Source organism: Rattus norvegicus, chromosome 16 (genome assembly GCF_021556685.1).
Source record: "Rattus norvegicus strain SHRSP/BbbUtx chromosome 16, alternate assembly SHRSP_T2T, whole genome shotgun sequence".
In the NCBI taxonomy this organism is placed as follows: Eukaryota; Metazoa; Chordata; class Mammalia; order Rodentia; family Muridae; genus Rattus; species Rattus norvegicus.
Genome location: NC_141549.1, coordinates 21,794,929 through 21,811,500, shown reverse-complemented (window position 1 = coordinate 21,811,500; position 16,572 = coordinate 21,794,929). Strand labels below are relative to the sequence as shown.

Here is a 16,572-nt window from a genome sequence, read left to right as displayed (position 1 = left end):
CTGCAGTTGTTGTGTTTAATTGATTGATTTCTTTTTGTTGTCTTGTTTTTGAGGTTTTGTTTGATTGATTGATTGATTGATTGATTGATTGTGTGAGTGCGTGTATGTCCGTGTGTGTGTGTGTGTGTGTGTGTGTGTGTGTGTGTGTGTGTGTGTAGCATCCCTGGCTGTCCGATACCTAACTCTGTAGACCAGGCTGGCTTTAAACTCATGGAGAACTACATGTCTCAGCCTCTTGAGTGCTGGGATTAAAGGCATATGTCACCACCAACCAGTTCATTCTAGGTATTTAATAGAAATTAATGATCTAATATAAAAATAAAGCTTTTTGGTCATTAAAAATGCTATTTTCACTGAGTTTACGGATTGTAATGTGTTTTCATGTTTTAGGATTATTATGAATACCTCTTGTCATTGCTAGATACTAGTCCATTGTATTGATACGCCACACTTTGTTTACCTATTCATCATGCTATACTTCTTGGGGTTCCTCCCTTTTGTCATTTGTAAGTTCTGTGCACATTCAGCTGCTTGAGGCTGAACCATTTTATATTTATAGTTCCAACAGTAATATAGAAGGTTGCTATTTCTCAGTTCCTTTACAGTCTCACATGTGCCATACAAGTGCTCCACCACTGACCTACACACTCAGCATATGAATATATATATATATCATTTTATTATACTATATGTTATATATAAATGAGAAACTTATAAGAGTATTTGTGAAATGTATGTGTCAACTACACTCCAGTGCTCTGTGAACTGAGCTATCGAAGTCTCTTCAAAACAACTACAGAAAATACTTGCAAAGTAGGTTTTATACCAGGAAAGCAGGGATGGTTCAGTTACAAACACTCAACAAGTCATCTGCCATATAAACAAACTGAAAGAAAAAATCAGCAATTGATGACAGAGTGGAGACTGAGGGATACTAGCCAAACTTGATACCCATCTGTGGGCAAGCACCAATCCTTGACATTTCATAATACTCTATAACAGAGTATTTTATAACAATTATAACAATTACAGACAAGTGTTTAGCATGGCTGTCCTCTGAGAGGCTCCACTGAACAGCTTACTCAGACAGATGCAGACATCCACAGCTAAACACTGGGTAGAACTTAAGGACTCATATACAAGATTCAGAAGAAGGATTGCAGCCCTCAAGGGGAATGAAACTCCATAGGCCGTCCAGCAGAGTTAACTAAACTTGACACTTTGGGCTCTCAGCATCTGAACCACCAGCAAAAGAACATACAGGGGTTGGAGACAGGCCTCCCAGTACATGTGTGGCAGATATGCAGCTCGATATTCATGTGTGGCCTGAGCAACTGGAGCAGGGGCTGGACCAAAAGTTGTTGCTTTTCTGGTTGGTATGTTCTTCTAGCTAGGTATCTAGCTGGAAATCTCTGGAGAAAGGTCTTGAAATCCATTGCCCATGCTGACCTTTTACTGTTGAGATTTTAGACATCTTTATATATTTTGGACAAAAAATTGCTATAAGCCTATACCTTTACATAAACTTCTGGAAATATTTCAAACAGCAGGAAAAACACACTGACTTCTTCTGGACACAAATGAATTAAAAAAATCAGGAACTTGAGTGTCAGGCCCTGGTGTCTTATACAATTATTTATTGTACTAAAAATTATTTACTTCCCTTAAAATGTTGTGCTTGTCTTCACAGTTCGAGAGCTGCCTTCCATGTGTGAAGCAAACTCGCACTGCCTCTAAAGTACTTGCACATCCTTACGTGTTCCTTAATATTGTCTAAGATTTGATGTACTTAGAAAGTGACAGAAATATTAGAAATGCTTCTGCTTTTTAAATGAAAAGAATGTCAATGGGAAGAAATTTGTAGAAAAGCAACCATTGAGATGACACAGCACCTAAGATCATTTTCCATTCAAGCCTGATGACCTGCAATCTTGGTAGGAGGATCAAACCAATTCTAAGACATTGCACTCTCACCTCTACATATGGACTTTGTCACTTACAAACACACACACACACACACACACACACACACACAGAGAGAGAGAGAGAGAGAGAGAGAGAGAGAGAGAGAGAGAGAGAGTGGGGAGGGGCAGAGATTACTGCCTTGTTCACATGATTTGCTCAACCTGTTTTCTTTTCTTTTTTTTTTTTTTTTTTTCCGGAGCTGGGGACCGAACCCAGGGCCTTGCGCTTCCTAGGCAAGCGCTCTACCACTGAGCTAAATCCCCAGCCCCTCAACCTGTTTTCTTATACAACTGAGGCCCATCCACCCAGAAGTACCAACATCTAGTATCACCACCTACAATTACAGGGGACATTCTACCTTAACCACAGAAAATGACCCACAGACTTCCTTCAAGACAATGTGATGGAGAAGATTCCTCTACTCTGATTCAGTCTTCCCAGATTATATGTAGATTTATGGAAAGTTCATTAAAATCAAACAGCACAACATCCTCCAAGGCTCAGTTACTGTTGTGGAAGAGGGAGTCAGAAAAGATATAAGGACAAAATGTGGGGAGACGTGCTGTGAAACTAGGTCTTCTGGATGTGACAAAGTAATGACAGTCATGAATATAATAAGGGTGTTTTCCTCAAAACGCCCTACACGAGAATGGAGCATCACCATCATCTCAGGTATTTGGAATGGCTCATAAAGTCACCATTAATGGCCACTTGTGGAGGGAGCAGAATAAACGTTTTACAAAAATAAAGAAAGAAAAAAAGGAAAGAAAGGAGGAAGGAAAGGAAAGAAAGAAAATTCAGAGAAGCCACATTTCAACTGTCTTCTCTTTGCCAACTAATAACACATGACTTGATAATATGAGAAGTAAGAGTAGGGTTAAAGATTGTTTTCCCTTGAAAATACACTAAAAAAGCTACTGATGCAATAAAAATTTTAAAATGCAAGACTTTCACTTTGAACATTTTAATGGGAAACTCTTACAATTAAGAGGCAAGCAGTTTAATTCAAAACTCATATGCTAAGTCCCTTGGACAAACAATACAGTCTGTGACACCAAGGTGTTCTATTTAGCAACTTTATGATATATCCTCACAAATCAGAGGGACAGGCAATGTACACTCCCTTCACATATTAAGTGCATGTAGTATATATCGGGAAGAGATTTAACTGAAAGACGGAGTTAGAGGTCAGTGTTTGGTCAAACTATAGGCTCTATGGTGGAGGGTTACAGTGAAGACAGCACAAACCAGAAACCTAGAAACACTACATACAAACAGCTAAAGGCAAGAAGGCACATGTGTGATGGGAAGCTACAAAGGAGTGGACTGAGAGTCTCTGAGAGATTAAAATGAATACTGAACAGTGGCCTGATTGATAAGGTTGGCTTAGTGCAGGCTGTGAACACTGACAACTAACCTAAAGGAAGGGCTAAGTCCTGAGGAAGCAGTGCATGAGCCTAAGTGGCATCTGATTTTGTGCAAAGGGGGACAGAGCTGCCATCTCAACAATGCAACACATTGACCTCTGTTGAAACCCTGGGCAGATAGCTACAGGGTTACACATCTGGGTCCATTGATCTCCTTGGACTGTTTTTCTCACAATGCTCTGCTGCCTTTCCTTTACAACTTTATAACATGTGAAGACCTGACTCCATAACTTACCATTTCTCCAATTGTCATCTGCTGTTCATGATGTCACTTATTTCTGAAAAAATTTAATTCAATTGGATATATATATTCATTCTTGTTACTGGCCTGCTACCTGCCTAATCACGAAAAAGAAGAAGAAATGAGTCATTTTCAGGACACTGCAGTCACAGAGACATGGATTCTCCTTGATCAAGGTTCCAATCTCCTGGATTGCATCATCTGGTAAGTGCGTGAGAAGTATTTGTTCTTTTCACACATAAAATCCTGTTCACCAAAATCAGTGAGTGCACAGTGCACCCTTCAGGTGCAGACCTGACCTATTAGACTGAGAATAAATTTTAACAAACATCCATGCTCAGTGGAATCCAAACATCACATCTGTCTTCCCAAGTGGAGGATATTTATACTCATTAAATTGCAGATATTACTAAAATACCTAAATACTGAAGGGAAACACAGGGTGGCTGGTGCCATTGTGCCGTCCTTAGGTGATGCTCCCACAGGTCCTCTGAATGCACGAAAGGGAAAGTACTGACCTCTACCTTCATCCACTCAGCAATTCCTTGTTTGAATCCTATTGACTTCTTAGTATTACTTCTCAGATTCCATGTTGTTTTTTCTTCTCTTTTACTAGTTACTTGGTATTATGTCTGTAAGTCACTCACTACAGTAATCTATCACCCCAATCTCTTAGAATCTCTACGTTTATTTGCTATAGAGATAATGAAGTCTTGAGGGAGAGACGTAAAGGAGTCATCCCATTTAAAATGGAGTTACCACCTTCTCTGTACACTTTCCAGGTTGGGGTCTCTGTGTTAGTGTCTATAGCCTACAAGAAGATGATGCTTTTCTAATGAGGGTTCCAAACACAGATCTATAGCTATGACAGTCATTTCATTGATACGGATAAGAGTACTGAGTTTTCCTCTTGGCTCAGGACATATCTACTCTTAGGGTTTTGGCTGCTTTAGCAGTTTCAGGCCTGGCTTCCATCACATAGAGTGTGTCTGAAATAGAATCAGGAAATAGAATTATTTCCATAATATGTGTTCCACTACTGTACCAGAACATCTTACGAGCCAGTAACTGGTTTACTTTGCAGTATTTGTAGCTTTGGGATAACCATGTTTGCATTTCTGTTCTGAAATCATGCAGACTACTTTACGTATCATGAATGCTACTTGGTAGGTGTGAAGCTTAATAGATAAGGTTTATCTTGGTTTGTATTGTAAATATACTTATTTTTATAAGAATCTATTAAGATTTTTACGAATGGCAGAGGCATCATATTCAGTCAAATGATGATGATCATTGATTTATGCCATGTTTTAAATTTCAGGAGGTATGATTTATGAATGGTTGCTTTTATTCTCTGTGCTATAGGACTAATGTTCAGGAAGTACCATTCTGTACAGTAAAGTCAAACATATTTCCTACTTTCTCCTCTGCCACATTTGTTGTGTGAAGTATTATGCAGATCCGTATGTATGTGATGTATGTGGCATTGACTTCTGTGCTTGGTGTAGAAATGGACTAAGTTTCTGTCTTCTGCATGCAGTTATCTCTATGGATCAGTGTAATTTGATAAAGTGCTGTCAATTCCCCATATACTGTGGATGTTTTCTTTATTTTTATTTTGATTTTTTAAATTTATTTATTTATTTATACTTTTCTCCAAACCCTTCTCCAAATTTTGGCTTCATATTTCCTACTATAAATATTTTTGTTCCCCCTTCTAAGAAATACTGACACATAGACATTTTGGTTGTCCTTCTTCTTGAGCTTTATGTGATCTGTGGATTGCACCTTGGCTCATCTGAGCTTTGGGGCTACTATTCACTTATCAGTGAGTGCACACCATCTGTGTTATTTTCTGGGGTCACCTCACTCAAGATGATATTTTCTAGTTCCATCCTTTTGCCTATGAATTTCATGAAGTCATTGTCTTTTTAATAGCTGAGTAGTACTGCGTTTGTGTAATTGTACCACATTCTCTGTATCCATTCTTTTGTTGATGGACTTCTGGGTTCTTTCCAGATTCTAGCTATTAAAAATAAGGCTTCTATGGACTTACTGGAGCATGTTTGTCTGTTATATGTTGGAGCATCTATTGATTCTATGCCCAGGAATGAGTATACCTGGGTCCTCAGGTAGTACTATGTCCAATTTTCTGAGGAAACTCCCAACTGATTTCCAGAGCAGTTGTACTGGCTTGCTATCCAAGTAACAGTGGAGGAGTGTTCCTCTTTCTCCACATCCTTGCCAGCATCTGTCATCACCTGAGTTTTTGTTCTTAGCCATGCTGAGGGGTGTGAGGAGGAATCTCAGCATTGTTTTGATTTCCATTCCCCTGATGACTAAGGTTGTTGAACATTTCTATAGGTACTTCACAGCCATTCAATATTCCTCAGCTTAGGACTTTAGTTGTGTGAACAGACACCATGGCCGAGGCAACTCTTAAAAGGACACCATTTCATTAGGGCTGGTTTACAGCTTCAGAGGTTCAGACCTGTTATCATCACAGCAGGATCACTGCAGCCACCAATCAGACATGGTGAAGGAGGATCTGAGAGCTGTAGATCTTCATCTGGATGGTCCTACAGAATACTGCCTTCTAGGCAGCTAGGATGAGTGTGTTAAACCCCTTACACACAGTCGCACACCTACTCCAACAGGGCCACACCTACTCCAACAGGACCATGCTTCTAATAGTGCCACCCCTGAGCCAAGGAAATATAAACCATCACATCCAACTCCACCATATTAATCCTTCTGACCTAGGAGCGTGGGGCCTTTCCATGTTACTGTATCTTCTTCTGTTAATTTACGTTAAGTTTAGAGTTTTTAACTGTACAAGTCATTCAATTCCTTGGTTATATTTAATCTATAATATCTGTGAGAATCTGTTAGTTTGCTTATTTGCAGAGTGTGCTGGGTATTTGGATTTAAGAAACTAACTTGGTTTGATGCATTCCTTTTCCTCTAATACAATGCTGAACAATTGAATAGCTGCAGGGGAATTTTGGTGGAGGCTTTAGAGTCTTTTGTGTATATCAACCACCCAGGCCTAAATAAAGTGACATTGGCTTCATTCTTTCAAGGGTGTACATCTATCTCATTCACTTGTGCTGTTATTCTAGCTAAGACTTCAATGATTTTATTGAACAGGGGAAGATCAAATATACTTTTCACATTTCTGATTTCTGATTTAGTGTGAATGCTTGGGCATATATATTTTAGAATGATACTTGCTGTGTACCATTCTTATCTTGTCTTTATTATATTGAACTGTATCCTGGGTCTGATGGTTTATATGTGTGAAGCCCAGGGAATAGCAATATTCCAAGTTGTGACCATGTTGGAATGTGTGTCACTGAGGTGTAGGCTTTAGGACCCTGATCCTAGCTGCATGGGAGTCAGTCTTAAACTAACAGCCTTCACATAAAGATGTAGTCTCTCAGCTCCTCCTGCACCATGTCTCCCTGGATGCCACCATACCCCTACCTTGATGATAATCAAGTGAACCTCTGAACACATAAACCAGCCCCAATTAAACGTTGTCCTTCATAAGATTTGTCTTGGTCATGGTGTCTATTCACAGCAGTAATACCCTAACTAGGACACTGGGTATCCCTATTCTCTCAAGGATGTCTTTCAATACTAACGTTGAATAATTTCAAAACCATTTTACCTCTCCTCAGTTGGTCATATAGACTCTGACTTTAATAATGCAATAAATAATATTTAATCCTCTAGATAGACAAGATCTTATCTGCATCTCTAGGATCATGAGAGCTTTATAATGGTGAATTATCATTTTGATGTAGATATGAATAATTTCTTAAAGGGTTATACTGACAATTTTACATCTACAAAGATCCAAAGAATTTTTAATTAGTAAATAAATTAATCAATTTTACACTCTAGATATTATTCCCCTCCTGGCCCATTCCCCAAGAATTCTGGATCCCATAACCCCCGGCCAATTCTACTGGGGATATCCACACCCACAAAACGTCTAAACTTCCTGGGGCCTCCAATCTCTTGAGGATTAGTGGCATCTTCTGTGACAGAAGCCTGACCAAGGGGTCCTCTGCTATATATTACATATACTTTTGTTTTATTTTTTATATTTTTATTCACTTTATATCTCAATCATTGCCCCCTCTGAGACCATCCTAACACCATTCTTCCTTCCATCCCACCTCTCCTCCTCCTCTAAGAGGTTGAACTCCCCAGCCCCGTGAGTATTCCCGCACCTTGCCACATCAAGAAACAGCAGGATTACGTTCATCCACTCCTACTGAGTCTAGAAAAAGTATCAGATTTCACAGACAAGAAACGGCTTTAAAAAGAGCTCCCACCCCACTTTTAGCACTCGAAATAAAGAGTGAGCTGCACATCTTCAACAAATGTGTGTCAGACAAGGTCTGCTTCATGTACTACATAGTTCAGTCTCTGAGAGGTCCCAAAGGTTCAGTTTAGATGACTCTGTTGGTATTCTGTGTAGTTGATGTTCTGTTCCAGGCCCTCACTCATTCCCCTAAATCTCCCATAAGAGTCTGTAGGCATGATACAATGTTTCACTATGGGTTTCTGAATCTGTTTCAGTCAGCTGCTAGGTAGAACCTGTCAGCGGAGGGTTAAGTGATTCCTTTGTCTTCTAGTATAACAAAGTATCATTAATATTGTCAGGAACTTGTACTTGCCTGTGGATGGGTCTAAACTTGGACCTTTATAGGTTGTCCATTCCCATAGTCTCTGCTCCACATTTCTCTCTGCATTTCTTGTAGGAAGGATAAACTTGGGGTCAAAAGTTTTGTGTCTTCTTATGGGTTGTTGTCCTTATATTCCCACTGGAGTTCCTGTGTGGCTACAGAAGTGGCATCTTCAGTTTCCATATCCCCACTGCCAGGAGTATCAGCTAATGTCACCACTATTTACCGTGGGAAATTTCCCACTCCAGGTGTCTGGTATATCCTCAAGATGTTCCCACCTTCCGCACCCCACAACTCTGTCTCTCTCTGCCTCTGTCTGTCTCTCTCTCTGTCTCTCTGTCTCTGTCTCTGTCTCTCTCCTCTCTCTCTCTCTGTCTCTCTCTCTCTCTTATTCTCTCTGTCTCTCTCTCCCTCTCTCCAGCTATAGGTTTTCATTTACACTTCTGGTTCTCCAGCCCTCTCTTCTGTCTCTCCTCAAACTTCATACTCAACTCATTCCCTATTCCTCTTCCTATCCCTCTCTTACTCAGTCCTCTCCCTACATATTTCTCCTATGACTATTTTATTCCCCCTCCTAAGTGAGAATCAGGTATTTTATATTGAGCTTTCCTTCATATTCAGTATCTTTCTGTATATACGGTATATTATGATTACACTGTAATTTTGACTAATAAGCACTTATAAGTCAGTACATTCAATGCATGTTTTTGGGTGTGGGTTACCTAACTCAGGATGATATTCTCAATTTCCACCTATTTGCTTGCAAAATTCAAGATGTCTTTGTTTTTCATAGCTGAATAGTATTCTACAGTGCAAATGTACCACATTATTTTTTATCCATCCTTGTTTTAGGGGCAATTGAATTGTTTCTAGTTTATGGGTATTATGAACAAAGCTACTATGATCATAGTTGAGCAAGTGTCCCTGTTGTATAGTAGGTAACCGTTTGTGTAAATGCCTAGGAGAGGTATAGCTAGGTCTTGAGGTAAAATTATTTTGAGTATTCAGAGAAAATGCCAAATTAATTTTCCAAATTGATTGTACAAATTTCTACTCCAGCAACAATGAAAAAATCTTTTCTGTGCTCCACATCCTTACCAGCATGTACTATCACTTGAAATTATGGACTTAGCCTTTCTAACAGTGTATATGAAATCTCAGCATCATTTTGATTCTCATTTCAAAGATGGTTAAGGACTTTGAAGATTTCTTTAAGTGCTTCTTGGCCATTTGAAATTCCTTTGTTGAGAATTCTCTGCTTATCTTTGTACCCCAATTTTAATTGATAAACCCAGGGACCCGAAAGCCTGACCTGGGAGGGCTTAAGAAGTAGTGCTCTCTTGAAGAGCTCCAACTGCCATGGACAAAAACAAAGCAAAATTACACTATAAAATAGGGAAAATCAATGTGGGGCTTAGAGGAATGACTCAATATTGATAAGGGTTGGTTGCATTTTCCAACAACCTATTTCTATTCTCAGAATCATCCAGTGCCTAAGAGCACTTACATCTCTGGGACCTGAACCTCTCTTCTGGACACTATAGGTGCAACATAGGTGGTAAAAACAGACACCCATGGGTAAGTATGTATTATTTTGATATTTGACCTGTATAGATACTTAGCATGTATTTCTGTGCACCAAATGAATGTAGTGTCTGTAGCATCCAGAATAGAATTCAACATCCCCTTCAAACTGTAGTTACACACAGTTGAAGGCCAAAATGTACAGCTGCATATTAGGCTCAGGTCTCCTAGAAGTGCAGTTAGCCAAAGCTCTTAACGACTGAGCCATATCTCTAGACCTAAAAATATTCCAAAGGATAAAATACTATAGAATCAATTTTTAAAGTGCACTGAAAATTTCAGAGTTGCAACAGAGTGTAGGGGGATGCAATTGTTGCAACCAAAGTAACAACAAAGAAGTTCTAGACTCATAAACAGTGAATTTAGAAGGAGAGAACTATTTTCTTGATCAGTAAGCATGAAAGAGTAGGAATTAGGTGGACCTCGCTCTCCTACAGGATTAAGAATGGAAAAAGAGTCAGTTTTAGAATTCAGAAGACAAAATTCTCTTCAACATAGAACATGGAATGTTTTGAGGTCACTTACCATCTTCTAAATTTCCACAGACATTTTCTTCTTTAAACTGCCCTCAGAAAATATTTAGTTCCATTGATTTCCAGTTTTTATAGGAATAGCCCTCTACTCTTTTTCATTTCATTCGTAAGATTTTTTATTTACATATGAAATGATTCCCCTCCAGAAAACCTCAGCCCATCACATCACCCCACACCATGCCTCCACAAGGGCACTCCCCACCCTCCCACCCACTCCCACCTGCTTCCCTGCCCTGGCATTCTCCTTCACTGGGGCATTGTGTCTTCACAGGACCACAGGCCTCCCTTCCCATTGATGCCCAACAAGGTCCATCTTCTGCTCCATATTCTGCTGGAGCCAGGGGTTGCTCCATGTGTATGCTTTACTTGGAGCTTTAGTCCCTGGATGCTCTGCGGTATCTGGTTGGTTGACATTGTTTTTCTTCCTATGGGGTCCTTTCTCTAACTCCTCCATTGTGGTCCCACTTCTCAGTCCAATGGTTTGTTGAGAACATTGCCTCTAAATTTCTCAGGCTCTGGCAGAGCCTCTCAGATGACACCTATATCAGGCTCCTGTCAGCATGCACCTCTTGGCATCCCCAAGAGTGCCTGAGTTTGGTGACTGCATGTGGGATGGATCCCCTTACGTTGCACTCTCTGGATGGCCTTTCCTTCAGTCTCTGCTTCACACTTTGTATTCCCTCCTATGACTAATTTATACTCCCTTTGTGTAGGGGTGTGTGTGTGTAGGTGTGTGTGTGTTTGTGTGCGTGTGTGTGTGTGTGTGTGTGTGTGTGTCTTTCATTCAGGAATGTAAACAATTGAGGCACGCTGTAAACCTCTCACTGGGATTTATTAAATAAATATTAATTCTATGTTCATATTGTGTAAACATTTGTGTTTATATCCTTGGTAAACTGTGATCATATTCACAATGAGGCATTTCCTTTCATTTTTCTGACGTTTCTTGTTGCTATTGTCAATATAATTGAAATAAGGTGAGGTTGGACTCTTGAATGGACACACAAGGCAGGGCCTTGTTTTCACACTTTTCTGCTTTATCAGGAGCTCTGAAGAATTAGCTACCGTATGCAGAAAAACCGTGGACTAAACCCTTCTGAAAATGTGCTGTCAACAGAAACAAAATCCTGCGCTTCCTTCACTACATGATTTTTATAAAGCTATTAGAATAAATTGATGAAGTTCCTCATCACAAACATCTCCCCATTTGATTTCAAGCAGGCATGGTAACAGGATCGGCTCTGCATGGCAAACCTGAGGCCTGAATGATGTAGGAGGAGGAGCCGGAGGCAGAGATGGATCTTTGCTATCAGCATGATTTATTGTGTGCTGTCTCCCAGGTTTATCATGTCCCTATTTATGTTGTGAGTGTGTGGGGGTTGTGGGTTTTTGAACATTTCTATGTTTAATATTTAATTGAATACTGTTGATATTTACTTTGTATAATTGACAGACTGTGTGAATTTTCTCTTGATAACTGACAGACTATTGGAAATTCCTATGCACAATTGGCTTGCTGTGGTCATTTCCTATGCATGCATGGCATGCACTTAGTTTTTCCTATGGATGACTCTCAAGCAATGTGTGTGTCCTCTAGATGACTAACAGACTGTGTGTGTTTCCAATAGATGACTGAAAGGCTGTTGACTTTCTCTGTGGATTTTCAGAGGATATGGGCATTTTTTAGAAATGGTTCTAAGGCTGTGGGCAATTCCTATGGGTGTTTGATAGGCTGCAGGTTTTTCCCACAGATGGTTGCCAGGTTGGGGGTCTGCCATGTAGGTGACAATCAGGCTGTAACTCCTTCCTACGGATGATTGACATGTTGTAGGTGTTTCCTATGAATGCCTGACAGGTTGTGGGTACTTTCTATGGATGATTTGCAGGTAGCAGTCAGCTAATACGGATGACTGACTGGAAGGCTGTGCATGTTTGCTATGCATATTGAACAATTGTAGATGTGTACTATGTATGGTTGACAGTCGTTGGGTGTTTCTTATGAATGATGGACAGGGTGTGGGTATTTCCTGTGAATGACTGACATAGTGTGGGCTTGTACTTTGGACAAGTGACAAAGTTGGTATGTGTTTCCTACGGTTGAGAGACAGGCTGTTGACTCTACCTATGAATAATTGACAGGCTCTAAGATATGTTATGAAAGACTGACAAGCTGTGGGTCTCTCCATTGAATGAGAGGCTATGGGAGTTTCTAATGAATGACTAACAGGCTCTGAAGGGTTTGTATATAACTTTGTGGGCATGTCCTGTGGGTGATTAATAGACTATGGCCATTTGTTAGGTCTGATTGACAGACTCTGATAATTTCTTCTGGGTGACTGACAGGTTTTGTGAGTTGCTGATAGATGATTGACAGGATGAGGGGGTTTCCAGTGGATGACTGACAGGACATGGGCAATTCTTATGGATGGTTGCCAGGCTGTGGGCTTTTCCTTTGGATAATTAACAGGCTATGTAGGTTTTAGGGACAGATTTTTGATAACCTGTATGACTTGTGGGTGACTGACATGTTGTGGGTCTTATGCTAGATGACTGACACAACATAGGCATGACCTACAGATGCAGATCTACAGACTATTTGTATCTCCGTAAATTTTAGCAACAAATGAAAAATTGAAACCCCCAGTCACCAATACTTTGACTCTTTTCATTTCCAAATTTCATTTTTTTACACCCACGATTAAGGTTTCCATATTTGCTGCCATTAGGATCACCACATAATGCTTAGGTAATAGATAAAGTATCCATGGTAACACAGGGGCTAAAAGGTAGTAAAGCAGGACCTCAGGCTTTGTGGTAAAATGGTCGATGTGTCCCTGGACTTACAACAAATTGGGTAAATATAAATACAAGGAGATAACCTATGGCATCCAATCTCCTATACATGAGAGTCTAAAAGGTTTCAGCAAAAAGAAACGAGGTTTCCAAATAGCAAAGTTCATTTCATGTTATATTTACATTCATATAATGTAAGGAAGCTTGACTGGGCAGAGGAATGTAAAGGTTGAGGAATGGGAAGATCTTGAGATATATTAGAATGTGTATTATACACAATAGATATTTAAGTTACATGTGGGGAATAAATGGACTGACAGAATGAAAAAGTAAAGTTGGACAAATCAGAGTTTTAAAGAAAATATTCAATAAGCAAAAGAATATTTTCAAAATATAATTCATTCTTGCATTATTTACATGAAGCTCTACCTTAACAACTAATTAACACCCTAAAATAACAAAATGATCAAGAAGCATATGGACTTCAGAAAATATGCTGGTGTATCATCAATTCTCCTTCAAGCAAAAAAAATAGGAAATGAGAATGAGAGTGTAGATCCCTAATCTCAAATCCCGTGGGGAAGAGAGCTGAAAACTGAGAAGTGCAGAACATCCTGAAACCGCAGGACACTTCTGCTCACCTCTGCCCACATCCCTGGTCAGACAGGAAACTGCATAGTTCCTCTGGACACAGTAATATAGGAACTGTTAGCAGCAGGTACCTGCAGTTCTGGTCGGTGCCCAGAACTGAACTGAATGAGTCAAACAGCTCCCTGCTCCCAAATCCTGTGGGGGAGAGAGCTGGACCCTCAGAAGTGAGGACACTCCTGAGAAATCAAAGGAGACTACCCTCTGCCCACATTCCCAGCCTAAGAGGGAATGGTCTAGTGTCATCTCTGCCTGCTGGGTGCAGGGACATAGGAGCAGTCGGGGGTGGGGGATCCTTCCAATTCCTACCTGTGCCAAGAGCTCAAAGACAGTCACCAGGAGCACCTCCATACCTGAGAGCAGAGCACCTCTTCCCAGAAATGGCTGAAAGAAAACAGGAAAACAATTCCACCTGAGTGCTGACACAGAGGCCCGTTGAAAGAACAAAAAAACAAGAATAGCAAAAACTATACTCAACAATGAAAGAACTTCCTGGGGAATCACCATCCCTCACCACAAACAGTATTACAGAGCAATAGTCATAAAAACTGTATGGTATTGGTACAGAGACCTGCAGATAGATCAGCGAAATAAAACTGAAAATCCAGAAATGTTTCCACACACCGTTGGTCACTTAATCTTTGAAAAAGGAGCTAAAATCATCCAATGGAAAAAAAGCGTTTTCAACATATGGTTCTAGATCAATGGAGGACAGCATGTAGAAGAATGCAAATAGTTACGTTCTTTTTTTTAATCTTTTATTAGATATGTTTCTTTATTTACATTTTAAAAGTTATTCCCCTTCCCAGTTTCCGGTCCATCTGCCCCCATCCCCTCCAATATCCTCCCCCATATGGGTATTACCCCATACATTCCCCTTACTGCCCCCCCACATACCCCTGCACTGGGAGTCCAACCTTCGGAGGACCAAGGGCTTTGGGTCCATTCTTATCTCCCTATACAAACCTTAAGTCCACATGGATCAAGGACCTCCAAATCAAACCACATGCACTGAAAGTAACAGAAGAAAAAGTAGGGAACTGTCTCAAACACGTGAGAACTGGGAAAAATTTCCTGAACAAAACACCAATGGTTTATGCTCTAAGATAAAGAATCAACAAATGGGATCTCATAAAACTACAAAGCTTCTATGAGGCAAAGGACACTGTTGTTAGGACAAAATAGAAATCGACAAATTGGGAAAAGATCTTTACTAATACTACATCTGATACAGGGCTAATATCAAAAATATAGAAAGAACTCAAGAACCTATGTTCCAGAGAGCCAAATAACACTATCAAAAACTGGGGTACAGAGCTAAACAAAAATTCAAAGGTGAGGAATATCGAATGGGTGAGAAGCACCTTAGGAAATGTTCAACATCCTTAGTCATCAGGGCAATGCAAATCAAAACAACCCTACAATTTCACCTCACACTAGTCAGAATGGCTAGGATAAAATCTCAGGTGACAGTAGATGCTGGTGAGGATGTGGAGAAAGAGGAACACTCCTCCATTGTTGGTAGGATTGCAAACTGGTACAACCAATTTGGAAATCAGTCTGGAGGTTCCTCAGAAAATTGAACATTCCACTACCTGAGGACCCAGCTACACCTCTCCTGGGCAAAGACCCAAATGGTGCTCCAACATATAACAAGGACACATGCTCCACTATGTTCATAGCAGACTTATTTATAATAGCCAGAAGCTGGAAAGAACCCAGATGCCCTTCAACAGAGGAATGGATACAGAAAATGTGGTACATCTACACAATGGAGTACTACTCAACTATATGATTTCATGAAATTCAGAGGCAAATGGATGGAACTGGAAAATGTCAACCTGAGTGAGTTAACCCATTCACAGGAAAACACACATGGTCTACACTCAGTGATAATTGTATGTTAGCCCAAAAGCTCAAATTACCCAAGATGCAATCCCCAGACTCCATGAAGTTCAAGAAGGATGACCAAAATTCAGATGCTTGCAATCCTTCTTAAAATGGGGAACAAAAATATTCATAGGAGGGTATACGGAGGCAAACTTTACAGCAGACACTCAAGAAACGGCCATTCAGAGCCTGCCCAACATGTGCCCCATATATATATATATATATATATATATATATATATATATATATATATATATACAGAAATACTCACACACAGAGAGAGAGAGAGAGAGAGAGAGAGAGAGCGCCACCAAAACTAGGTGAGACTGATGAAGCTAAGAAGAGCATGATGACAGGAACCGGATATAGGTCTCTCCTGAGAGACACGAGCTGAGCATGTCAAATACATAGGTAAACACTAGCAGCAACCTACTCAACTGAGAATGGGGCACCCTTGGGGAAATTACAGAAGGGACTGAAAGATCTGAAGGTTCTTGAAACCTCATAACAATATCAAGGCCTACCATCCAGAGCTTCCAGGGACTAAATCACTACCCAAAGACTTTACATAGACTGTCCCAGGACTCCAACTGCATATGCTGCAGAGTTGGAATATCATTTTTGGGCACCAGTGGAAGGGGAAGTCCTTGGTCCTGCCAAGGATGGACCCCAGAGCAGGGAAATGTCGGGGGCATAGAAAGGGGGAGTGAATGGGATGGCCACAGTTATGATGAAGGAGGAGGGGATAGGAGGCTTACGGACAGGAAAATGGGAAAGGAATGTACATTTGA

General features: G+C 40.2%; 1 long non-coding RNA gene across 2 annotated transcripts in view; it reads left to right on the top strand.

Annotated features, from left to right (window-relative positions):
• The window catches only part of LOC148000453 (uncharacterized), an 87,356-nt gene that overhangs the window by 36,677 nt on the left and 34,107 nt on the right, over positions 1–16,572 (top strand). The window contains exons 1-2 of one of the 2 annotated variants that reach the window (XR_015639723.1): positions 3,747–3,837; positions 9,814–9,911. This is a non-coding gene — a long non-coding RNA (uncharacterized LOC148000453). Of the gene's footprint in view, positions 1–3,746; positions 3,838–9,813; positions 9,912–16,572 lie in introns of those variants that run through there. The other variant, XR_015639724.1, reaches the window with a different exon arrangement.